This window comes from Pantherophis guttatus, chromosome 4, assembly GCF_059756535.1.
Source record: "Pantherophis guttatus breed Tessera chromosome 4, ASM5975653v1, whole genome shotgun sequence".
NCBI lineage: Eukaryota > Metazoa > Chordata > Lepidosauria > Squamata > Colubridae > Pantherophis > Pantherophis guttatus.
Window position 1 is genome coordinate 94,342,043 of NC_142066.1, and position 27,500 is coordinate 94,369,542.

A 27,500-nucleotide genomic window follows, 5' to 3' on the forward strand; every position below is an offset into this window, starting at 1 on the left:
ATCCTATTTCCTTTCTATAAATTGTGTATCAACTATTTGGTTTTCATGCTGATCTATAACTTGATCTTGTTGGTTTTGCTTTTGTGGCTTAAGTCTCCATTCTGGTTTCTTTTCTTTGAGTTGTATGTCAACTGATTGATTTCTATGCTGGTCTGTAACTTGATGAATCATCACATTAGAATCCAAAGCCGCCTCTCTTGTATTTATAAATAGTCCAGCTGTAACCTCTGAAGGAGAATCCAGAAGCTGCTCATCTACAAAGTCCTCTGTAACTTGTTGTTTTTCCATTACTTCCATCTCTTTCTGCTTATCCTGAATTTCTATCTCTTGTTGATTTTGCTTTTCTTTATTCCACTCATGTATTATACATGAAGATGTTGAACCCATTTTAAGAACCTTATAGTAAAATTCTTCCGCTTTTTCAACAGAATTTAGTTGATATCTTTCTCCTTGATATCTCAATATTATGCCAACTGGGATATCCCACCTGAATGAGATGTTTTGTTTGTTTAGCTCAGTCACCAAAAATCCGAATTTCTTTCTATCTTTTAATATCTTGGGCGGCAACTCTTTATATATCCAGATCTTTCTTCCATACAATTGTAGAGTAGAATTAAAAGATTTTTGCACAATATCATTTCTTATTTCTTTATCTGTAAAATAAATCACCACATCTCTGGGCAATTGCCTTTGCTTTGCAATCCAAGAATTTACTCTATAGGCCTTGTCGATCTTACAAGATACCTCCTTTGGATGAATCTTTAAAATCCCAGCCAGAACTTCAGCAGATATTTTTCTTAAATCATCTCTATTGTTTTCCTGTAATCCTCTCATTCTGACCGCAAATTCTGTGAGCCTGTATTGCATCATTGTAACTTCTCTTTCAATCCCTTGTTTTATATTTTCTGTATTGTAAGTCTCGTGATCAGCTTCCTTTTTAGATTTTACTTCAGAACTATTGTCTTGAATATTTATCAAATCATTTCCCATTCTTTGTGTTTTATTGTTCAATTATAAATCTTATCATCAACTTCCTCCATTTTAGACTCTAATAACTTGATATTTGTATCCATCTTTATAACTATTTCTGAAAAAGCATTAGTCACTGTTACAATCTTTCTTTGTAAGTTATCATACTTTAATTGTATGAATTCTTTAATTTCCTGCTTAATTTTTCAAAATTCTGGTTCACAATCTCGTCATGTCTTGCCATTTCCTTCAAAACAAATTCTTTTAAATTAAAACCATCCTTCTGAGTCTGTAAACTTGAAACTTGTTCACATAATTGTAAATGGGGGAACCCCCCCCGCTGCTTGTTTGTCTGGCTTTGTTAATTTTAACGCCATCCTGCCACACAGACAAACTCTTTTTGAAGAAAGAGGACTTCTCTCCAACAAGATCAATATCAGATCTCCAAAAAAAAAAAAAAAAAAAGAAACTTAGAATAGAAATTTTTTCTTTTCTCTACTCTAGCCAGCACTGTTTGCTCCGTTACTTTGTATCTTGTTACAGAAGGACTTTCACTTTCAGCTACTTCTCAAGCCTCAGCAGTCGCCATTTTAAGCTTTTTTTCCCCCTTCGCTTAGAAATGCTTATAAAATCATTAAAAATACTTACAGTTTAGGGTCCCAAGTCCAGATCTCATCCTCTTTAATTAAGCAATCTGTTGTTTTCATTGAAAGGCTTGATCTCGTCGCCTGGCTCTGCAAGAAGCAGAGGTCTCCCGAAGCCCGGAGCAGCGGCGAGGGAAATAGGGAGCCTCATCCTGCTTCGTCCCCAAGAGTAAAGGAAAAACTCTGGGGACTTTGCAGAGAGCTCTACCTGCCCTCACCTGCTCTATCTCACATTTCCTTATGGAAATGGAGTTTTTCGAGCCGCCTTTCAGATGTAAAGGCGGCTCTTTACGAGCGACGGGACTGGCGGTCTCAAAGGACCGTCTGGTGGCGACGAAAGTCAAACCGGAAGCCGTCACAAAGTTAAACTTATCATGATTACTTTTGCTTCATGGTTGATTAATAACAGAAGAGGTGTTGGTCTTACCTGATACGCTTCTTCTCGTTGAATGGGAACAGCATCCAGGAATGGGTTGTCCTCGTCTGCTAGCCAATAGGACTGAGTCTGTCAAAACTGCGAGGACACGCCTACACCAATGGGTCCCCAGCTTTTGGCGAAGGTAGAGAGACAGACCTGATGTGTCTTGGTCAGAAGTTTCATCCCCCCAAAGGACTGAGGGCCAGCTCGGCATCAGGGTGGGGCTGGATGCTGTTCCCACTCAACGAGAAGAAGTGTATTGTCCTAACGGGTGGGCTGCAGCCTATTCTGAGGTCCCCTCATTTGCATGCATTCTCTGGAGGACCCGCCTCCCAAAGGCCACCTCAGCCGAGGTACAGCTGTCCAGTTTATAGTGCTTGATGAAAGGGGCCGGGAAGGACCATGTAGCTGCATGGCAAGCCTCTTCTAGAGAGGCTTGCATTGCCCACGCCGCACTTGTGGCTGCACTCCTCGTGGAATGTGCCATAATACCCTTGGGCAATGGAATGGCCTGTATCTCATATGATTTGGCAATACACGCCCTAATCCAGCAGCCCAGGGTCAAAGGAGTGACCTTTGCCCCTAAGGAGGCAGGCTGGAATGACGCAAAAAGCGACTCCATCTTCCTGAAAGAGGAAGTCCGTTTGATATATATCCAGAGTGCTCTCCTCACGTCTAGTGTGTGCCACTTTGGTTCCAGCGTATGCACTGGATTGGGGCAAAATTTGTGTAAAACAAGTTCCTGAGCCCTGTGAAACCATAAGTTTACTTTCGGAATGAAAGAAGGATCCAAATGTAGAACCACACTGTTGGGGTGGAAAACACAAAGGTCCTGTCTGAGTGCTGCCAACTCCGATACCCACCTGCCCAATGTTATGGCCACCAGGAATGCCACCTTGCAGGAAACGCAAAGAGGTCTCTCTCAGTGGTTCAAAAGGGGCCTCGGTCAGCGCCTGCAGTACCTTAGTGAGGTCCCAAGTCAGGTATCGGTGAACCACCGGAGGCCGTAGGTTCATTGCGCCCCTGATGAACTTGCGAAGGGTCGGGTGTTGAGCAAGGGAATCCAGTCCCCTGCAAGAAAGGACGAATGACAGGGCAGCCATCTGGTGATGGATCGTGATCGGCGATAGCCCCTTGTCCAGCGCCTGAAGAAACTCCAGTATCTGGGGCAAGGATACCGAAGTTGGGTCCAAATCCGACCTGCAGCACCAGGAGCAAAATGCCTTCCAGATGGCATCATAAATTCTGTTTGTGGAAACTCTCCTGGAGGCTTGAATGATATTTATTACCTTGGAGAAGTAATTGCCCTGGCTCAGAGACCTCTGCTCAAACGCAGGCAGTCAACTGGAGCCACTGAAGATCCAGATGGACCAAGGTCCTCTGGCTGAGGGAGACTCTGTCTGGTGGTATCCTCCAAGGGCTGGCCAGCAAGAGGGCTACTAAGTCGGCAAACTAGGGTCGCCGGGGCCAGTGCAGAGCCAGAAGGATCACCTCCGCCCATTCTGCCAAAATCTTTCTTACCACCCTCGGGATGAGGGGAAGAGGGGGAAAGGTGTAGAGAAGTCCTGCCAGCCAAGGGCTGTGAAGCACATTGACCCCTTTCGCTCCCGGAACCACAAAACTTGCAAAAAACCTTGTCAGGTGGGCGTTGTCCAGGGTGGTGAAGAGATCCACGGCTGGCTGTCCGAAGTTTGTTTGTTTTGTTTGTTTTGTTTTTATTTGATTTGTATACCGCCCCACTCCCGAAGGACTCAGGGCGGTGAACAGCCAAACAATAAAATACATAAATACAAAAAATTTAAAAACCAGATAAAATCAAATTAAATCATTTTGGCCCGGACAAATTAAAACACCCCAATAATTTAAAAACAGATTAAAATTTACATATTAAAAGAGGGAGGAGATTAGGCCAAGCCCGCTTGATGGAATAAAAAGGTCTTCACAGCGCGGCGGAAGGTGCGCAGATCCGGGATCCTCCGTATCTCTGGGGGGAGCTCATTCCAGACGGTAAGTGCCCCCACAGAGAAGGCTCTCCCCCTAGGGGTCGCCAGCCGACACTGTTTGGCTGACAGCACCCGGAGGAGTCCCTCTCTATGAGAGCGTACTGGCCGGTGGGAGGCTATTGGTGGTAGTAGGCGGTCCCGTAGATAACCAGGTCCTAAGCCATGGAACTCTTTAAAGGTGGTAACCAAAACCTTGAAGCGCACCCGGAAGACCACCGGGAGCCAGTGCAGCTCGCGCAGGAGAGGTGTCACATGGGAGCGCCATGACGCTCCCATTACCACCCACGCAGCCGCACTCTGCGCCAGTTGGAGCTTCCGGGTGCTCCTCAAGGGGAGCCCCATGTAGAGAGCATTACAATAGTCCAGGCGGGAGGTGACGAGGGTATGAGTGACCGTGCGTAACGAGTCCCGATCCAGAAAGGGACGCAACTGGCGAATCAGGCGAACCTGATAAAAAATCCTCCCGGTCACGGCCGTCAAGTGCTCTTCTAAAGACAGCGGTGAATCCAGGAGGACGCCCAAGTTGCGAGCCCTCTCCGTGGGGGCCAATGATTCACCCCCAATAGTCAGTGATGGCGTCAACTGACTATATTGGGACGTCAGAAACCACAGCCACTCGGTCTTGGATGGGTTGAGCCTGAGCCTGAGCCTGTTCCTCCCCATCCAGATCCGTACGGCCTCCAGGCACTGGGACATCACTTCAAGGGCATCGTTGGGGTGATCCGGGATGGAGATGTACAGCTGGGTGTCGTCAGCGTACTGATGGTACTCCACCCCAAAACCATGGATGATCTCGCCCAGCGGCTTCACATAAATGTTGAACAGGAGAGGCGAGAGGACCGACCCTTGCGGCACCCCACATATGAGGGGCCTCGGGGTCGACCTCTGTCCCCCTGTCAACACAGACTGCGACCGGTCAGAGAGAAAGGAGGAGAACCACCGCAACACAGTGCCTCCCACCCCTAACTCTTCCAACCGGTGCAGCATCACCGGTGAAGTGCTCCATCAGCTCCTGAAATAAAGCCGGATGCAGGCACCACTCAGTGTGGCCCTGCTGAGCCAATCTGCCTGAACATTGGAGGTCCCTGAAATGTGCTCCGCCCTCAGTGACAAATATATCACTCAGCTTCTCTCATAAGGGACCTAGATTGGTTTCCCCCCTGCCTGTTAATGTGCACTTTAGTGGCCACATTGTCAGTCAGAATTAAGACATGTCTGCCCGACACCATGCTCTGGAACTGTTGCAGGGCCAAATGGACTCTCCTGAGTTCCAGCCAGTTAATATTATGGCACAGTTCTACCTGTGACCACTGTTCTTGGGCTATCTTATTTTGGAGATGTGCCCCCCAGCCAAAGAGACTGGCATCTGTTGTCACCGTCAGATGCTCCGGATCTTTGAAGAAACACCTTCTAGTAATTTCCTGGGAAGCTCATCATTTTAGTGAACAGATTATCCCTGGAGGTAACCTAACCTTGGATGGGGAAGTGCTCCCGCTTTCCCTCTGGTAAGGGAGGAGGAATCACTGGAGAGCCCTGGCGTGTAAGCGTGCCCACGGCACAATCGAAATGTAGGACACCATCTTGCCCAGGAGCTGCGAGAGCATGGCCAGGGTCACCCTACGGTCCTGCCTGATCCAATTCACCAATTCCCTTATACTCACCTGCCGCTCCTGGGAGAGATGTACCTTACCCGCAATGATGTCTATCTTTGCTCTTAAATGCAGCAACCGGTTAGTTGGGGTCAAATGGCTCTTGTTGATGTTTATGGAAAACCCGTAGTCCTGAAGCACCTGCAGGGTGATTCTGAGATCCTCACATGCCTGGTATTCAGAGGTGGACTGGATCACGGTGTCATCCAGGTACAGTAGCACTGGACCCACACGGGAAGAGCCCGGAGTTGTGCCACCAAGGCCGCCAACAATTTTGTAAATGCCCTGGGCATTGACGACAGGCCAAAAGGCAAGGCTCTGTACTGATAGTGCCGGCCTGTGTAATAAAAGCAGAAATACTGCCTATGACTCTGAAAAATAGAGACATGAAGGTAAGCCTCAGTTAGATCAGTAGAAGTAAGGAAGTCGCCCTCTCTGATGCCGTCCAAGATGGACTGAAGGGAATGCATCTTGAACCACTTGTAGATTATGCAGCAGTTCAGTCTTTTGAGGTTCAGAATTGCCCTGTACCCACAAAGCTTTAGAAATGACAAAGAGAATGGAATAAAATCCCATCCCCTGCTTGCCTTCTGGAACTGGTTGGATCACTTGGATATCCAACAGATGTTGAATAGCGGTTTCCATGAGGCCCCGCTTGACCTTATTCTCTGAAACTGGGCAGTAAATGAAAAACCTCGGGGGGATGTGGAGAGGAACTCCAAGGAGAAGTTCAATCGGACTGTCTCCAGGACCCTTGCATCTGTAGTAGTGCTCTCCCATTGCCTGGCAAACATAGCCAAGTGTCCCCCAATGGGAGAGCCAGTGAGGCAATTATTTCTGGCGTCTGAAAGAACGGCTTTCTCCCCCTCGAAAGGGCCATCTATGGGGAAACTGCTTGAATCTCCCCGCCCTATCCTGCTGTTGGCCCTGCCTCTGCTGGAAGGGATGGTGTGACCGAGGCGGTCCAACCCTGCTGTCTGACCCTTGGAAGGCCTGGCAGTGGAAATACGGCAGTGGACGGGAATCTACCCGCTGGGAGAGAAATGGAAGGATCTTACATTTGTCCCGCGATTCCATGAGGAGCAGCTCCAGGGACTCTCCAAACAGGCGTTCCCCGAAGAACGAGGCAGAGGCCAGTCTCCACTTTTGCTTGGGATCCTCCTGCCCCTGACAGAGCCATAGGAGGTGCCTGGAAGTGACAGCTGAGACGATGGCCTTTGAAGCAAACTGTGCCGCTCCAAGCATGGTGTCCGGGGAGAATTCAAGATCGGCATACAGCTTGTTCAGTTTCTGATGAGACCACACATCTGCAACAGGTATTCTGTCCTGTAATTGTCGGAGCCACATCAATGAGACCCGATTGAAAAAGGACACTGCAGTGGAAGCAGTGGAAGCTTCACAGCCCAAGCAGCTGCCTAGTGGGCCTTTTTGAGTGACTGCTCAGCCCATCTGTCCTCTGGTCAGAAGGCATCCTCTGGGGAATCTGTCATGACTGATGGAGCAGCCAATGTCACCACTGGCCCACCCAACATCGGCACCTGAAGTGTACTTGACAAGCCTGGGTCCATGATATAAAACCTCTTATCCACGGAACTGGGATTTGCTCCTGCCCCTGGGATAGCCCACTGCCATTGCACAATGTCCACAGATAATTGTGGCGAAGAGACTACTTCGGCCTCAGCCGTAGGATCAGAAAACAGCAAACCCCTGGGCCGCGATCTGGTGGTGGGTCTGTGGCTGGTAAATGATCCACCAAGCGTGCCGTGCTTGTGGCCTTGTATAATAAGGACTTGAACAACACTGGGCGGAACAGACCAGCGAAGGCTGGCTGGTCAGGGGTTAAGCCCTCATCCTCCGATAGCTCCATTTCCCTAGCCATATCCTCCTGAAAAGCAGAGTGATTGGAGGATACTGGAGAATAAAAGCCCTGTGTGGAGAAAAAATCCCCTGAAGCCTGGGCCATAAGAGGCAGATTCAGAGGCAAGGAAAGGCCTGATCTGACTGAAGCAGGTCTATGGCTTTGCTGTAAGCCAGCTGCTATGAATCGCTCAATGGCCTTAGATATTAAGTCTTCCATGCCAGCAGGGATATTACTATCCTGCCCATCCCCTGAGCAGAGTCCCGCTGCAGTCAGGGTAAAGGTTGCCTCTGCGGGTGAGGCTCTGCTCCTGACAGGCTGTTGCCATGCAGAAATGGCAGAAAATGCATTTGGGAGAGAGCTATACAGAATTTCCCTGTTGCTGGGCAGATCACTGAAAGGTTGCTCTGCAGTGCCATTTGTTGACAGAGATTGTGGAGGCTGGCTGACAGATTTCTGAGGCAGAGGTAACTACCGCCCTGAATTATGGCGGGAAGACTCCTTCCTAAGTGTCATAGGTTCTCCTCTGCTAGATCTCTTCTGTGTCTTGGCTATCTCATGATCGATAGCCTTCTGGCGCCTTGCTGAATCTCACTCAGCTGCTTGGCTGTTAAAGCGAAGGCCTTCGATTTTTTAGAAATCCTAGCCGCGGCTCTCCTGCTCGCAGACCAAGAGAGAGAGGTTCCTGTGGTCTCACCAGCCTTCCTATCCCTGTCAGGGCATTCCCCAGCTGAAGTGATCTCCCTGCAGGTGGAAGAAGCCGCCTCCTCTATTTTGAACTTGCCGCCGAGCCGACCGACTCAAAATTCCTCAAGATTGTCAGCTATTGGCTGCTCACGAGCATGCCCGCAAGCAGGCAGAGGCTCAGAAATATGGGGCTGCGATCTGCGGCAGCAGCTTGCGGCACTCTGGAGTATGCCTGCAATCAGGCAGGGGCTGGCAAATTCAGGCTGATATACACCGCAGCAGCTGTCAAATGACAGTCTGAGGCTCACCTGCCTTCTAGTCTGGTCACCCTTCGGCAAAGTGCAGAGTGTGAAGCTTCCACAAAGCTGGGAATTGTCGGAGCATTGTTCCTGCTCCAGAAAGCCCCTGGGTCAGCCTTTGGAAAATTTGCCCAGATTTTTCAAAAACTGTAACCAAGTGCCTGCTAGTGTGCCATGCATAGCTTATTTGCCTCCATCTTAACAGTAGTGTTTGAGCATACATACACAGATAGGCAAGGATACCCACTGAGACAGCTATTCAAACCTTACAAAGTATATTTCAAAGAGCTGGGTTTTGTTAATGCTAAGACAGTGATGGTTAACCCTTTTGGTGCCGAGTGCCCAAAGCGTGTGCGCGTGTGAATGCATGTGCGCGTGGCCAAAACCCCAAAATTCAATGCAAGCACCCCCTGCACATGTAACCCACCCCTGTGCATGTGTCCCCCGTGCATGCGCCCACCCCTCATGCATGGGCATGTGTCCCCCGTGCATGTGCCCCATACCCCATTTTGTCTTCCAGGTTGGTGCAGGAGCCTTTCCAGGTCCAAAATGGGGGACAGGGGTGCCGTGTAAGGCCCCCGAGCCCCATTTTGAGCCTGAAACACCTGCACCAACCTGCACCCCCCCATGCATGCACCGCATGCACCGCGCTGCCCTGCGACGCATGCCTGTGTCACACACAAGCGCCCCTCCATGCATGTGCAGCAGAAACTCGAAGACCAGCTGGCTGACATGAGGCGTGCACACATGCGCAGCGGAGCTGGGCTGGGGTGACGGCTGGCGTGTCCACAGAGAGGGCTTTGCGGGCCCCGTGTGGCACACGTGCCATAGGTTCGCCATCACATTCCTAAGAAATACTCTGTAAAGTATTTATTTCAAATGTTTTCACAGCCTTATCATACATTTTAAGTATAAAAACAAGAAAGATAAGAATGCCAGAAGAAATTATTTGATTTCAGACCTTGTCATATAGGACAGTGATAGTATTTATAATAAAATTTTATTTTAAAAAAACTGAAAATTTAATTAAAAATTGAAATACACAAGCTACCATATTTTTCAGAGTATAAGACGCACCAGAGTATAAGACGCACCTTAATTTTGGGGGAGGAAAACAAGAAAAAAAGAATTCTACCTCTGCCTACCAGCATTTAAGGTGGCACTGCTTTACGCTGCCCTCCTCCTCCTCCTGCAAGCGAGAGGTGCCTCAGAGACTCGGCTGGGAAAGAGGGCATCAATTACTGAGAAGTTATTTTCCAGAAAACTTATTGGGGTGCTCCTGTGATCTGCAGGGACTGCTCGCTTTCCCCCGAAGAGACCCCTCGCATGCTCTGGGGGGAGGGTCAGAGCATGGAATCTATCCTGATTCCAAAGGAAAGTGATTTCAGGCGGCAGACCCACGATCCCCTTCCCGATTCCAAATGTGGGGTGTGCAGAGGCTAAAAAAAGTGCATCGTGTTTAAGGTGGTGGATCTGGCCAGGAGGAAAGAGAAGGTGAGTCTGCTGAGAAGGAGGACAAGGGCACACAGCTCTGCAATGTGCAACGAGAAAAAAAGCATTTTCAGGCAGCAGCGCTGCAATCCCCTCCCCGAATCCAAAATGGTTCCTGGTTCCCTGCTGCACATTGCAGGGGAACTGGCCACTGCCTGAAACACGGCTCTGAGAATTGCATTGGGGAATCCGGCCAATGGGCAGCGGTGTTTGGAAAGGAGGGACATTTCACTTTAGGGGCTCCGGTTCAGCTTGGCTCAGCTCCTGGGCGCGGAGAGGGCTTAGGCGGCAGCAGCTCCTCACATTGCTGGGGAGTGAAGTCATCGCAAACATTGTCTGCATTAAGCTGCCCGCTGGGCAGCCATAGGGGTGACCAGCTGTGAATCGTGGGGCCCGCCTTGTTCACCAAAGTCGCTGGGCAGATTCCCCTCCCAGACTGTCCCAAAGAGGTTTGTTCCTCAGGCTGTGCCCCGACCCAGATCCCTGCCACCTGGAACTGCATGAAAATGTCCGAAGGGTGGGGGCTGGCAGGTGAGTGGGGCTACATTTGGACTATAAGATGCACCCAGATTTTCACCCAGATTTTTTGGGGGGTTTTTTTGGTACTCCGAAAAAAACGGTACATTCAAATTATTCTAATTAGATGGAAATTATACCATTTACAACAAAATGATGTTAAAATGGCATATTTTAAATGGTTCCACTTATAATGTAATACTTGCCCAGAATCTGGAAAAAAGATCATTCAAAGATAATTGCATTATTTGACTACTAATGAACATATCTGGACTTACGGAAGTATTTCAATGTCTCTTCTATCTGCTCAGTTGTTAAGTCAATGTTCACATCAGGAGAAATAAGAGGAGTATGAAGCCAATCGTCGTGGTCATAACCATAGATTGTATCGGCTCTTAGCTTGTAATGGGGGAGCTGCTCTTCCAGGAGACTGATGATTTCAACTTCGGGAAGATCAGTACTATTGCACACATCTAAGAGGATGGCAAAAAAGGAAGACACAAATCTGTTATATTTTTAAAAAATGTGTTTGTAATTTAGTATAACCCAACTAAGCAATACTTTGTTCAATAAATTCTAGTATCTTTAGAAAAAATAGAAAGAAATATTTTATTATATGCTTGCAATGTACTCACTCCCACAGAAATTTATTTTTGTGAACTCAAATTGTTAGAATTCCAATAATATATATCAGGGTGGATAAAAATTGATGATTTAAAAAAAAATCGGAGCTTTTTTATTTAAATCAGATTTTTTTCATTTAAATCGGATGTTTTTTTTATTTTTATCAAATTTATTTTAATAAAATGCTTTTGGAGTAAAACTCTATCTAAAGATAGTTTTCTATTTAAGATACATTAATAATTTAGTGTATTCAGCATGAAATTGAGCTTAGTTATGTAGCATGAGGCTGTATATTCTGCAATATTGGGACTGCCGGTGAGTCAACAGCAGGTCAGTGGAGGAGCTGCTGTGGGACAGAGATGACAGTTGCTTTTTAAAAATTATGATTTAAATCAAGTCAGTTTAAATCAAACCTTTTTACTAGTGATTTAAATCATGATTTAAATCAAATCCACCCTCATATATATACAAAATTTGGGATAAGGCTCATATGAAGAAGTCTATTATGAAAATCAGAAACAGCCTGAAATCTAGTGCTGTGTTCACCTGGAGTACTTAAGTGAAAAATACAAACATTCAATTACATTAATTATAACTTGTATTAATTCCTAATGGTCACAAATCTTCCTGCTTTGTTTTTAGTATAAACAATGTAGTAAAACTAAAAATTGTAATAATTGCTAATTTTTTAACTTTTCTCTTAGCAATAAACATGAAACACTTGTTTAAAATGTAAACATACTAAAATTTATATCAAATAGTTTGTTTTTAACAGTACTAAATGTCAAATCTTGTTTTGGCTGGAAAAAAACTAACAATTAACCGCACCTGGTCATCAGTCAATTATTATTGATCTGAAAATCACAATTATATTTCCAGCCTACCCAGAATCAATATCTAAAAACTAGAAGCTACAAGAATAATCATTTCTGAAAATTAGGGTTGAGAATACATCAACCAAGACATCCAGAATAGACATCCTTTGAATCCTAGAAAGATATTGGGAAACTCCAAAATGTTCTTGGCTACACAAATATGAAGCATATATAAGATAAAATGCATCACAAAAGTTCTGAGAATGGAAACTAGAGACAGGAAACATGCTGCCTTCCAAGTGTGCTGGGTTATAACTCCAATTAAACCAACCTTTGGCTATGATGGCTGGTAATTATGGTGATTATAATCCAGAACTTGATTTTTTTTACATATTGTAATATACTTTGTATGTACATTTTTTCTTACTACATTGTATTTTAGCAATAGCAATAGCAATAGCAATAGCACTTAAGACTTATATACCGCTTCACAGTGCTTTTACAGCCCTCTCTAAGTGGTTAAAAGAGTCAGCATATTGCCTCCAAGCATCTGGGTCTCCATTTTGCTGACCTCGGAAGGATGGAAGGCTGAGTCAACCTTGAGCCAGTGGGACTTGAACTGCCAAACTGCTGGCAATCAACAGAAGTAGCCTGCAGTACTGCACTCTAACCATTGCGCCACCACGGCTTTCCAATTATGCTGAGATTAAAAAATTATCCTTAAATTTTTGCATTCTATTTCACTCACAAAGGATAAAAACATAAATATTGTCCTATTTTGGGTTGAATAAATCAACCTTTAATGTAAAATGCCCCAAGAAGATTCTTACCTTTTGATGCTTAATTGCATCTTTATCCCAATTTATGGCTCTTATCAAGACTATCCTAAGTATGTTAGGCAGTGTCAGTTTCATCCTTTATGACAAAGCAATGCTGTTTGTCATTAGTAACCTTACCCTCATGTGAGTCAGATATACCTCAAAAAGGAAAGATTTTATCATAACTGTGATGTGCCAAGCAATGGAAAAACATTTTACTCATTGGCTTTGTTACATTAATAATTAGAAATTCTGCTGAAGGTACAGGTAGTTCTCAATTTACAATTATTTGTTTAAGGACAACCTAAAGTTACAACCACCTTGGAAGAAGTGACTTACAATGGTTACATAATCAAAATTTAGACTCTTGGCAACTGACTTGTATTTATGATGGCTGCAGCATTTTCAGATTATATAATTACATTTGTAATCTTTCCAGACGGCATCCAATGAGCAAAGTTGATGGGGAAGCTGGATTTGCTTAATGACCATGCGACTCAGTTAATGAACATGATAAAAATTATTATAAAATCAGGTCTGGTCAAATGATGATTTACTTAATGACTGCATCACTTAGCAAATAAAATTTTAGTTCCAATTGTGGTTGTAAATTGAGGATTACCTGTAATTCAAACTAATTCCATACATGTTTTCCTTCTGCCTATATACTACTAAAACTATTTTGTCTGCTTGTTTGTAACTTTCAATTGGGTGAAACAGTACATCATAGGGTAACAGAGTGTGTCCAAAATATGGGACCCATTACTCCACTGAGATTGAAAATTTTGGGAAGTTGTGATCATTTCAGCATCACTGTTGCTGCTTCAAGGCTGTCTTGCTTCAATGATCTTCATTTATAATGCTCCCCACTAGTTTCCCACAAGTCAATGGGGAAGCTAGTAGCGAATCTAAACTTGATTGTGATTGCCAAAACTCACTATCAACAACCTATAAGTTTTTTAAAAAGTACTTCATTGTGGGAAGCTGGTAAGGAGAGTCAACAATGGGAAAGCCAGTACAGAAGATTCCAAGGTGCTCAGGTAAGTCTCCTCCACCTACCTAACCTATTAAACCTCTCTGTGCTCTCTCATCATGCTGGTCTTTTGTGCACCCCTGCAACACCCACTATATGCCCTTCCCAATCCATGCAGCATCTTTCTTGCATCCCTGTGCAACTCTTCCCAACCTAGAATCTACACCTAGATTCATGTGTCTTCCTGTACTATTTTTTTTTTTTTTTGCATCCCTGCCGACCCTACCAGGACTATTACACCACCATGCCTTCTTCCCAACCAACATGGCATATTTCATGCACCCTGTGCATGTTTTTTTACCCATGCAACATCTCTGGGAACCCTTCATGACCTACACTCCCATTTGCTCTTCCTGACTCAGACAACACTTCCTGGACACCTTTCCTCATGTGCATGACATCTCTGAGCATCCTTGCTGACCTTTACTGCATCCTCATGCACCTCTCACTCCTCCATCCTCATTCACCTGCCCATTGGCTTCAACTTGTAACTTTTTGCCAGCTTTGGAGAGGAGAGGAGAGGAAAGAGGAGAGGAGAGGAGCATTTACCTCGGGGTCATGAGGAAGAGAAAATAGTGCAAGCCTATATTACATGTGAAAGAAAAATGATCAAATGGGTGACAGGTTTCTAGTAAATATTAAACTCCAAACTCTAAAGCAGGGGTATCAAACTCAATTTCATTGAGGGCCGCATCAGGATTGTGGTTGACTTCAAGGGGGTGGACTGGGTGCGGCCAGCTCCCACTGCTGCTGTGCTAGGTTGCTCATGGTGTCTGCGGGAAGGCAAAGTGTGTGGGTCAGAGGGAGACCCACACCCTCTCCTTGTGAGGAGACCTGGCTTCTAATCAAAGCATCCTCAGTGATATGATGAGAGACCACCAGGAGAGGTCAGGAGGAGGGGGCAAGGGGATGGCAAAAGGCAGCAGGGCTGCTGTGACCAAGTGCTAAGGTGCACATGCACATGCATTGCATTTTGGGGGTTTGGGCACCTTCCTTCCTTCCCTTTTCCCTTCCCTCTTCATTATCCTTTCTTTCTTCTTCCTTCCCTCTTCCTTCTTTTTCCTTCCTTGCTCTCTTCCCCTCTTCTTTTTCTTTGTCTTTCCTGTCCCTTCGTGGATGCTCAAATGCAAAAGGAGAAAACTTTCTCGATGCCTCCTCGCCTTGTGATCAAATGCCACTTTTGCTAGTAGTTTGTGGCTACTTATAAGACTGAGAACAAACCAGTCTCAGTTTATCCCATGCTTACATTTCCGGGGGGGTGGGGATGGGAGGAGGTGGGGGGGCGGCGTCCACATACAACAGTACAGCAAAACTGTCAAAATGGTGGCTGTGATCAGTGTTCCTCTGTTTTTTATGTGCTTAAACAGCATTAGCGTTTAAGAACAGAGATAAGTTAGTTGCTTTTCTATTAATACACTAGCTGTACCCGGCCACACGTTGCTGTGGCCCAGTCTGGTGCTTCCACTGGGCTAAAAGAGCGAGGCTGAAGTTCCAAATTCTCCACAAACATTTGGTGGGCGTGGCCAACTCGACGTCACTTACTTTCATCAGTCCCATGACAGCCCCCAAGCCATGCCTATCCAGCTGGTGATTAGGGCAGAGAACCGGTTGCTAAAAAACAATGGGAACCACAAAATCCTCCCTCTCTGTCTCCCCCTCTCTCTTTGTATCTCTCTATGTCTCTCTCTCTCCCCCGTCTGTATCTCTCTCTGCCTCTCCCTTTCTCCCCCCTCTGTATCTCTCTATGTGTCTCTCTCTCTCCGTCTCTCTGTATCTCTCTCTCCCCCCGTCTCTCTGTCTCTCTCTCTCCCCCCTCTGTATCTCTGTCTCTCTCTCCCCCTCTTTGTATCTATGTCTCTGTCTCTCCCCCCAGTATCTCTCTATGTGTCTCTTTCCCCCTCTCTCTGTATCTCTATGTCTCTCTCTCTCCCCCCTCTCTCTGTATCTTTCTCTCTCTCTCTCTCTCCCCCATCCTCTCTCTCTGTATCTCTGTATGTGTCTCTCTCTCCCCCTCCCGTCTCTGTATTTCTCTATGTCTCTCTCTCTCCCCCTCTCTCTGTTTATCTCTGTCTCTGGCCCGGCCTCTTCTGCATCCCCTGCCTCGCCCTTACCTTTTCAGGCCAGGCCTTCGCAGCTCTCCGCACCACAGCAGAAACTCGGGGGCCCCCTCCGTCCTCCCTACACAGATGTTCTCTGGGGGCTTGACAGGGAGACACATAGCAGGGAAAGGAAGGGAAGGGAGGGAGGGAGGGAGTGCGGCAGGGGTTCAAGGCTGGTTTGGGGCTTCCCGCCTGAAGGAAGAAAGCGGCAAAGCCAGGAGCCACGCACACCCCACTGGACCCCTGCTGCGCAGTTCTCCTCCCCCGCCTGCCAAGGGCAGGGGAATGATTAAATTCCCTGCTCTTCCAGGTGAAATGAAGGAGGGCTGGCCATCCTCCCTCCTGGTCGTTTCCACCCCCCGAAGCCTCCTCGGAGCCCCTTTTCTGCCAGAGGCCAAAATTTTCGTGTAGGCTCCGTGAACTGCGAGCCCCCACCTGGGAATGCAAGGCGGCGCTGGTCAAAGGCGACCCTGAGGCTCCAGTTGCCTCCATCTCCCGCTCACCGACCGGATTCGCATAGCGCCTGTTAGCGGCTGGTCTCTCTAATCTCGGGGCCCGTGGTAGTGCTGGGCCAGGCACGATTCGGGCCAGGCGAGGGATGGAGGGTTCCCGCTCAGTGGACCCAGGCAGCCTCGTTGCCAGATGTTCTTTGGAGGGAACCCCGAGAGCGGCTGGCGAGGGGAATGGGCAGCAGCGGCAGACGAGGCTAGTTCGCGGGGCGGCCGGGGGAGGGGGAGGTCAGAGCCAGGCTCGGGCAGGCCCCGCTCAGCCCTAACCGGCTGCGAGGGCTTCCCAGCGGGGAGCCGGCTGCCTACCTGCCGAGTTTGGTGGCAGGACATGGCCCTCGGGCGCCTCTGCCTTCCAAATGTGCAGTTTCTTGGAAGCAATATGGAGAGTCTAAATATAAGGAGCAGAAATCTGTTGAGCGTAATCAGGGCTGGGAGGCTGTCATGTTGGTTTTACATCCAGCAGATTGTGCTGTTTTTCAATGTTTGTCAATGTCTTTCAATGTTTTCCAATGTTTTTCATGTTTTTACCTATCACAGGTGTGACATGTATATAATATAGGTATATAAAAACACACCCATAGTCAAATGCAACATTGTGTCAAAATTTGAAAGCAATCAGTGAAGAACTTTCGGAGATGTGCGGTTATGTACAAACGGACATTTACATTTTTATTTATATAGATAATCCTTAAAAGGGCTCTCCTGTAGGGACCTGCCATAGTCTAATTCAGACTGGAAATATAGCAAAGGAAAATATTTTTCCCCACTTGCTTTGTCCTGTTTTCCCCACTGGAAATAGCTGTTTGCAATACACAAGAAGGGGATACTATCCTAAGAGCTCACAATTCAAGAGGGCCGGGATATTTACGAGACCGCCTTCTGCCGCCAATAGCCTCCCACCGGCCAGTTCGCTTACACAGAGAGGGCCTCCTCAGGGTGCCGTTGGCCAGACAATGTTGGCTGGCGACCCCCAGGGGGAGAGCCTTCTCTGTAGCGACACCTGCCCTCTGGAACAACCTACCCCCAGAGATATGCACGATATCAGACCTCCGGACTTTTCGTTGGGCCCTGAAAACACATCTATTCTATCTAGCCGGGCTGGCTTGACCCCATCCTTACGGTTTTAAATTTATAATGGGTTTTAATTGGGTTATTTTAATTGACAGCCAAAAGTATTTAATGTTTTTTAAATTGTTTTTAAATTTTATATGTTGTGTTTTTACCGTGGCTGTTCACCGCCCTGAGTCCTGTTGAAGAAGGGCAGTATACAAATTAAATAAATAAATAAATAAATAAATAAATAAATAAATAAATAAATAAATAAATAAATGAGTACCAATATGCCCATGAGATATCTTAGGGTGAGGAAGGCCATGGGGGGCTTAGATAGAACAGGCCCTCAAGGCCTCCCCAACCCACTAAGATATCTCATGCTTCTCCCTCTCTTCCTGCTGCAAGGACTCACTTACCTTGCAAACATCTGTCTCCTCTCTGCTGCTGTTTTTTTGCCTTTGAGGAGGGGAGAGGAGAGTTGGCTTGGAAATGCTTTTCATGCCGAGAATGGATGCTCCTGGGTGCTGTAATATCATGCAGGTTCAGGTACCCATCCACTTTTGCAGAGTCAGAAACTTTCATTCTCGGTACAAAAAGTGTTTGATGGTCTCCAACAACAGCCAAACCTCCTACAACTGACCCCATCCCATTGGGTTCACAACCCCTGGTGATCACAGAAAAGGAAGTGCAAGATCTCTTTCACAGACAAAAGCCAGGAAAAGCACCAGGCCCAGACAAGATAACGTCTTCTTGCTTAAAAGTCTGTGCTGACCAATTGGCTCCCATCTTCACCAGAATCTTCAATAAATCACTAGAGATGTGCTATGTTACTTCTTGCTTCAAATGCTCTACTATCATCCCAGTGCCCCCCATCAAGGAACTGAATGACTGCAGGCACTTGCTCTAACATCTGTAGTTATGAAAACGTTTGAAAGGCTAGTGATGACCTACCTGAAAACTATCACAGATCCACTTAGATCCCCTGCAATTTGCATACCGAGCAAATAGATCAACAGATGATGCTGTTAATATGGCTCTGCACTACATCCTGCAACATCTTGAATCTCCAAAGACCTACACAAGGGTCCTCTTTGTAGACTTTAGTTCAGCATTCAATATCACCATTCCAGAAATTTTTCTAACTAAACTAACTAGCGGTACCTGAACACATTTATAAGTGGATCATAAGCTTCCTAACAGACAGGAAGCAGCAAGTGAAGCTAAGCAAAATCACATCGGATACCTGTAAAATTAGCACAGCCCCCCCCCAAGGATGTGTGCTCTCTATATACCAATGACTGCATCTCAAACAAACCATCTGTTAAGCTACTAAAGTTTGCAGATGATACAACAGTGATTGATCTCATTTGAGACAACAATGAATCTGCATACAGACAGGAGATTGAACAATTAGCCTCGTGGTGCAACCAGAACAATCTGGAACTGAACACACTCAAAACCATAGAAATGGTGGTAGACTTTAGGAGAAACCCTCCCATACTATTATACCTTAGAATATTAGATAACACAGTATCAACAGTAGAGACCTTCAAATTTCTAGGTTCTATCATATCTCAAGACCTAAAATGGACACCTAACATCAAAAACATCATCAAAAAAGCATAACAAACCATGTTCTTTCTGTGCCAACTCAGGAAGCTCAAACTGCCCAATCAGCTGCTGATATAGTTCTACAGAGGAATTATTGAATCTGTCATCTGCACCTCTATAACTGTCCGGTTTGGTTCTGCAACCCAACAAGACAGACACAGATTTCAGAGGATAATTAAAACTGCAGAAAAAATAATTACTACCAACCTGCCTTCCACTGAGGACCTGTATACTGCACGAGTCAAAAAAAGGGCTGTGAAAATATTTACAGACCCCTCGCATCCTAGACATAAATTGTTTCAACTCCTACCCTCAAAACGACATATAAAGCACTGCACACCAGAACAACTAGACACAAGAACAGTTTTTCCCAAACGCCATCATTCTGCTAAACAAATAATTCCCTCAACACTGTCAAACTATTCACTAAGTCTGCATTATTATTACTATTAATCTTCTCATTGTTCCTATTACCCATCTCCTCCCACTTATGATTGTATGTAACTTGTTGCTGTATCCTTACAATTTATATTGTTTCCTAGTATGATTTGATTGCTTATCTGTACCCTATCACTATCATTAAGTGTTGTACCTTATGATTCTTAATGAATGAATCTTTTCTTTTTATATACACTGAGAGCATATGCACCAAAGACAAATTCCTTGTGTGTCCAATCACACTTGGCCAATAAAGAATTGTATGTATGTATGTATGTATGTATGTATGTATGTATGTCCTGATCTTCCCCCTCAACTACTTTCCACTTAATGTGACCTCATAGCCCCACGGATCACCCTTGCATGCAAATGGGGTGTTTGTGTGTACATGGGGCACTTGGAGTGATCTTTGAAGGCAAGTCCGCTGCTGCACCTCCGCTTTCTTCAGTTGGGATACATTCGGGGCACTCAAGCTGGCCACTGCCGCCATAGAAAGACAGAGAGACAAAGAGAGGAGGAGGGCTCTCCAAACTCTCTCTCTCTCTGTGTTTGTATATGAGAGAGAGAGGGAGCGGGAGGGAGAGAGAGAGAGAGAGCGTGATCCATGCTTCAGCCAAGGCACCCAAGCTGCTGGCAGTGGCGTGAGCAGCAGGAGCCACCATGATTCTCCCCTCCCCAACCAGCCAGCCCCGTCTGACCTGGTCCCTGCCTGGCCAGCTGGCTGGGGCAAAGCCTCACCATTCTTCTCATCTTCATCATCATCCTCGTCCTCCTCGCCCTGTTGTGACCCAGGCCCAAGTACTTAGTATTAAATACATACTGTTCGAAAACAAACAGACCATATTAGAACAGCTGAGAATTAACTATTTCTCAGCGTAGTCCAAACTAAATTAAAGCAAATTCTTCAAAACACCATTTCTCAGTTTATCACCGACCTTGGGATAATTAGGCAAACTGCCAAAGGCTTTTCTTGGCAAAAAGTTTAAAGACTCCTTTGCAGTCTTCAAATTAGCTACATTCAAGAATTGTTCATCTTCTAAACTTAAGTTGATATAGGCCAGTGCCTTATCATGCTGCCTTTGATCTGCAGCTGCTAATGATGCCTAGGGTGGATTAACAACAATAACCAAGAGCACCTTAGCCTTCAGGAAGCATTCCATTTTTGCAGCCCAAATAATATAATTTTTCTGTCCCAATCGAGGCAGAGAGCTCTCCTTGAATTCAACAGCCATCCTGCAAGCCTTCTCTGCCTTGTTCTTTGTTCCTAACTTCTTGCTTCTCATTTGTATTCTCCCCTTCCCCTGCTCTTTCTAGTTTCTCATCTACTTCTTTAATATCGTGTTTCTCTTTTTCCCCCAATTGTTGAGTAGTTTCTACATTCATTTCTGTATCTTTAAACAATTCCTTTGTCTCTTTGTCATTTCTTAAGGATTCACACAGACTTTTTAACATGCACAATATTTCTTCATACATCTCTAGATCCATTTTATAGTGATTTAATACAGCTTATAAAAACTGTATTTCTGACTTCCGGTGGTGGTGTCGTGCTGTGGCGGTTCAGAGGAACAGAAGTTCCATTTCTTGTGCCGGATTTCTAGGGATTGGGGGCCTTGAGAGGCGAAGTTTTGTCCTGGAGGGACAAGCAATAGAAGGAGGAAGTCTCAGAAACAGCGAGAAAAGGTGCAGTTTCCCGCACCCTAGGAAGAGAACCTCCAACCCGACCTGAAGAAGCCTGCCTTAATAGCAGTCCTGGAGGCGTGACGTGCCGGCCAAAGAAAAGGGAAGTGAGGAGAGAAGACAGTACAGCAGGCATAATGGATTTAGCTGAAGTTGGAAGACCGGCGAAGAAGTAGCTGGAGGAGCGATTAAAAAGACAGAGTGAGTCTCCAATAGAGAAAGACTATTTTGAACAATTGGCGACATTCTGGCATCGGGAGCAGTATAGTGAGCAGAAGAGAACAAAAGCATTTAAAAGGCGAAGGGAGCAGAGTTTCACTTTGTGAGATAAACAAGGAACTGCAAATAAGGAACTGTATTTTGGACTTTGAATCTCAGAAACTTGAGTTCCAACGGAGAAACGAAAGGCTTACAGTCGAGAAGGAAAGACTATGAGAGAGTGACTGTGTAGACAGAGAGCGATTGAAATTGTAAGACGGAAGCTGACACAATAATGAATATAACAGAAATAATAATATTCAAAAATTCAAATACCCCTTTCCTTTTTTTTCTTTGTGCTCTTATCAATTTTTTTTAGCTTAATATTCCCCCATATCTATACGTTTAAAATATTACTTAGTATTGTTAGAGCTGGCTATAGATCATATATAATTTTAAGAAATATATAAATATTTAACCACACTGACAAAAATATATCTATTTAAGAAACTTAGGAAATAGTCAATATAGAGTTGTGGTGATAGTTACAGAAAAATATAATAATATTTCTTGTACCCAATACCAACTGTATTTATTGTAATTATTAACTTTATCAACTGTACTTGTGAATAATTTGATCCTTGCAATTAGATTGAAGAGTATTTATCATATTTATTTTATATATTGTATTTATTATACTTAATATCCAATGGTTAATATTTATTATTCATATTATCTTTACTATTTTTATTATCAATTAACCTACTTATTGATATATAATAGTAAAATTGATATTGATTTAAAGAGATAGAATTACATTGAGTAGAAGGGAATTAGCTTAATTTACAGAAAAGTATAATATATATAAATACAAACTAGATCAATAAAACTGGATGGTAATTTGGGAGAATATATATAAAATTTTAGGTGAACAGCATAAAATTATAAGAGAAATGACCACCATTACAACCCTGAAAACAGGAAAGAAGGCTACACCATTAGTCCCAACACTGACTGCATTTCCATCGAACCAAAGACTAACGAAAGGAATGTTAACTACTGGAAAATCGAACTACTCTCCAAATATGCAGGCGATGCAAGCTGTCCTGATATCATTACAAGAAACGATGGGAAAACTACAGGAAAATAAGACAAAAAGTCATGGAGAAATTAGATCAGACATAAAATCAGAAATGGGAGAGATGAAGACAGAGTTACACAAGTTGGATGAAAAAATGGGCGCCATTCAAGAAGCAATACAGAAGAATGAAGAGAGAATAAAAACTATTGAAAATAGAACAGAACAAACTGAGAAAAATTTAGAAATGGTAGATCGGAAAATGGCTCGGATAAATAAGGAACTAGGAGATTCCTTATTACAATTGGAGATGGATCGGGCTTCCTTTTTTCTGAGGTTCCAAAACGTCATGGAGACAAAAGATGAAGACCTAGGGATACTGATGGCAGGCTTAATCGCAGATGCACTGCAAAGGGACAAGCGAGAGATTATAAATGAATTGGATGAGGTGTACAGGATCTATACAAGTTATGCTAGATGCCATAAATTCCCCAAGAAAGTCCACATAAGATTCGCTCGTAAGAAAGTGAGAGATATGATATATAAAATCACAAGAGAGGAACCGATGATGTAGAGAGGAAAAGAAATTATTACGCTGAAACAAATCCCTAGGAAGGCCCATGAACTACAGAAAGATTATCGCTTTTTAGCGACCCAATTAAATAAAAGGGATTTACGGTTTCGATGGATTACTCCGGAGGGGATGTTAATCTCCTGGAATGAAAAAAAAATTAAAGTGGATAGTATGGAGAAAGCTCAAGAACTGTATGACCAGCTAGCTGGCTCAGAGGAAGATTATAGTAGCAGGGAGGAATTGGAATCAGCCAGCCAAGACGAACAAAGACAGGAGACACAAAAGAAAGACCAAGAGGATAAAAGAAAAGAGGAGAAATATCATCAAGGAAAAGAGGGAGTAAGAACAAGGATCCAAAGAAGGCAACAAGAGACACAAAATAAATAATGGAAGAGGAACTGAAATTAATATCATTAAATGTGAATGGTTTAAATTCACCGTCTAAAAGAAGACTCATATTTTCCAAATTAGTAAAACAGCAAATAGATATTGTGTGCCTCTAGGAGGTAGACATCCAAAAACAAGATGAAAAATTTTTACAATATAACAAATTGGGGAAACTTTATATAACATTGGCAGAAGAAGAAAAAAGAAGCCTGGCAGTATATATTAAAGAGGGGATAAGAGCTAAACAAATATATAGAGACACAAGAGGTAAAACGTTGATAATTGAAATAGTAATGGGTCAAAAAAAGATTTTGTTAGTGGTGATATACGTGCCTAATAAGAACCAAGTGGATTTTTTAAAAAAAGTATACGATAAGATAATAGAGATAGGGAATGACAATGTTTGTTTGATTGGTGATTATAATGCAATAGTGGATATTAAAAAAGATTATGTAAATAGCTAAAAAACAAAAATAAAAAGGAACATCTTACCCAAAGTTTTTTTTTAAATGGCAGAAGAATTAAATCTATTAGACATCTGGAGATTTCGTAACCCAGAAGAAACAAAATTTACCTTGTATTCCAACTCCCATAGATCCTGGTCGAGGACCGATATGGCCTGGATATATGGAGATCTAGTTAAAGATGTTGAATCCTCTCAAAATAATATGGAAAGGGCATAAAAGAAAGAAAGGTAGAGGGACATTGAATCCACAATTTTTAAAAGAGAAAGAATATATTCAAAAGATTCTGAAAGAATTGGAATTATTTTTTTAGAGACAATAAAAAATACCACACCTCATTACAAAATCTTTGGGACACTACGAAAGCTTATTTAAGGGGGATTACAATAGCATATAGTGCAAAAAGAAATAAAGATAAGTGGAGAGAACATAACGTGTTGGAAATTAAGAAATTAGAAAATCAACTACAAACAGATCCGGAGGATGAACAAATTAAAAGCAAAATGACCCTAGTTAATCATAAATTGAATATTTTGGACCAAACAGAAATGGCAAGAAAATTAAAATTTGCAAAACAACATTATTTTGAACATGCAAATAAACCAGGGAGGTGGCTGGCTTATCAATTAAAAAAGGAGAGAGAAAAAAGAATAATACACCAACTACAGGATGAAAATGGAATTGTGGAAAGTAATATGGAGAAGAAAAAAGAAATCACACAAGAATTCTTTGAGAGGCTCTATAGACAGGAAGAGACAGAACAGGGAAGAATAAGTGATTACTTGAAGGAAGGGACTGGGTATTCACTGATGGAAGAAGAAAGGGAAATATTGAATAAGGAGATAACATTATTAGACATTAAAGAAGTAGTCTGAAAACAACAAAATAACAAGACCCCAGGACCAGATGGGTTGCCAGGGGAAATTTAGAAGCTTCAGTAGAATTATTATTATTAGAAGTATGCAATGAAGCCCTGAGGGAAGCAAAGTCACCAGAATCATGGAAGGAGGCATATATTACTTTGATTTCTAAAGGCACAGATAATAAACAAATCAAGAATTATCGACCAATCTCACTCTTAAATTCAGACTACAAAATATTTATGAACATTATGGCGGAACGGTTAAAAAAAATACTAAATGATCAAAATGGATTTCTTCCTAAGAGACAAATTAGAAAAAATACCAGAATAGTGATTAATATAATGATTAATATAATGGAATATTACGAGGCACATCCACAAAGACAAGTTGTCCTTGTCTTTCTGGATGCACAAAAAGCCTTCGATAATGTAAATTGGGAATTTATGATTCGACAAATTAAAGCCATGAAATTCGGAGATAAATTTGAAAAGATGATTGAATCGATCTATTCCAAGCAAAAGGCAAGGGTAATAATAAATGGGGAAATTAGAAATTCATGTAAGATAACGAAAGGAGTTAGACAGGGTTGTCCTCTGTCACGTCTGCTCTTTATCCTGACCCTTGAGATATTATTACAGAGAATTAGACAGAAATTAGACAGAAAACAGAAATAAAAGGAACCAAAATTAAACAGGAAAAATTTAAAGTGCAGGCATTTGCAGATGATATGGTATTTGTTATAGAAGACCCATTGGAATCTGGTCCAATTCTACTGCAAGAGATAGAGAAACATGGGGAGGTCGCAGGCCTTAAAATTAATAAAGGAAAAACTGAAATGCTAGTTAAGAATTTAACGGAAAAACAAAAAGGAGAACTCAAGGAAAGAATGGGACTTCAAACTGTTAAAAAAGTGAAATATTTAGGTATTTGGTTAAAAGCAAGATGTTCAGCATTAACAAAGGATAATTATACAAAATTAATACAACAAATAGGGAAAGACTTAGAAAGATGGGGGAAATTACAGTTGTCACTATTAGGGAAAATCGCAACAATTAAAATGAATATCTTGCCAAAACTACTCTATTTATTTCAAACGATTCTGATAAAATTAGATAAAAAGTTTTTTAAAGAGTTAAACAAAACGATTATGAAGTTTGTATGGGCAGGATAAAAGTAATCTTACTTCAGGGTAGAAGAAGCAGAGGTGGCTTTAGGAAATTTATTACAAAGCAGCAAATTTGGTCTGGGTTAGGGAATGGATTAATTTAAAGAATAGGAGAATTTTAAAATTGGAAGGACACAAGGTGGCATGCCTTCATATGGAACACCGGAAATAAGAAACATTCACATTCATATTTTTGTAGACATACAATTCGAGATTCACTGATATAGACTTGGGAGGGAATTAGGAAGAAACATTATCTCAAATACCAGGCTGGTTATCCACTATGGAGGCAATGATCTACCCCAACACATTAGATATTGGTAAAATGGTAAAATACATGAAATTTTGGACAATGGAGGAAGATTAAAAACTAACCAAGAATTAAAGGAACAGGGAATAATCATAGATTGGTGGCCGTATCTTCAATTGCAATCTAGATACAGAAAAGATTTAGAGGAATTTGGATTTGAACCAAAATTTACACAATTAGATAAATTATTGACAGGCCCAGAAGAGAAATTATTATCTAAAATATATAATTATTTATTAAATTTTGGCTTAGAATGGACGTTATTTTACCTGAACGTTCCTTTTCTGAGCGCTGTGACTGCAATCCATGGATGGGTTATTTCACATTCCTTGCTAGGGACTGAGTGTAGATTTTTTTCTTTGTTCCTTTGACCACGCCTCCTTAGTCCTCCAACCGTCAGTCTTTTATCACGAAGGAGCAGTCCACCAATGGTCTAGAAAAAAATATTGAAGCAGAGGCACAACAACAAGAGCCACCCACCCAGACCCCCAGCAGGAAGCCGAAAGGGAGGGTATGGATTGCAGTCGCAGTGCCCAGAAAAGGGACGTTCAGGTAAGACAACATCCGTTTTCCAGTGCACTGCTCCTGCAATCCATGGATGGGATATACCCAAGCTCAAGGATCCAGGGAGGGAGGCTGACTGCTCCCCAGGTCCTGGGTGGAATGAACACTCTTCTCCCAAAGGAAGCCTCAGCCAAGGCATAGGTGTCAAGTTTGTAATGACGAATAAAGGGCGAAATCGATGACCAAGTGGCCGCCCTACAAATGTCAGTGATGGAAGCTTGAGTTGCCCAAGCCACTGTAGTGGCAGCGCTGCGTGTTGAATGCGGGAGAATCCTGCCTGGCAAAGGTTGGGCTTTGAGTTTGTATGCCTTGGCAATGCAAGCCTTAAGCCATCTGCCCACCGTGGATGATGAGACCTTCTTGCCCATGGATGAAGAGCTTCTGTTCTATGAAACAAAGCAGTCCTTTTGATGTACCGTCTGAGGGTCCTGCGCACATCTAAGGTGTGCCATTGTTCTTCCAGTGGATGGTGAGGGGCCGGACAAAAGTCAGGTAGGATGTGCTGCTGTGACCTGTGGAAAAGCGAATTCACTTTGGGCAGAAAGGAAGGGTCCAGCCTCAGGACCACATGGTGGGCATGAAAGATGCAGAGGTCTTTGCGAATTGACAAGGCCGCAAGGTCCGAAATTTTCCTGACTGATGTAATTGCCAGGAGAAATGCAACTTTGAGAGTCAGAAATTTCAGG

General features: G+C 43.6%; 1 protein-coding gene across 4 annotated transcripts in view; it reads right to left on the bottom strand.

Moving 5' to 3' along the window:
- TRAK1 (trafficking kinesin protein 1) overlaps nucleotides 1-27,500 on the bottom strand; it is a 495,341-nt gene that overhangs the window by 241,468 nt on the left and 226,373 nt on the right. For all 4 annotated transcript variants that reach the window (XM_087894140.1, XM_060683688.2, XM_087894141.1 and 1 more), the window contains exon 3: nucleotides 10,813-11,007. The gene's annotated coding sequence lies outside the window, so the exon portion shown is untranslated. The remainder of the gene's footprint in view (nucleotides 1-10,812; nucleotides 11,008-27,500) is intronic.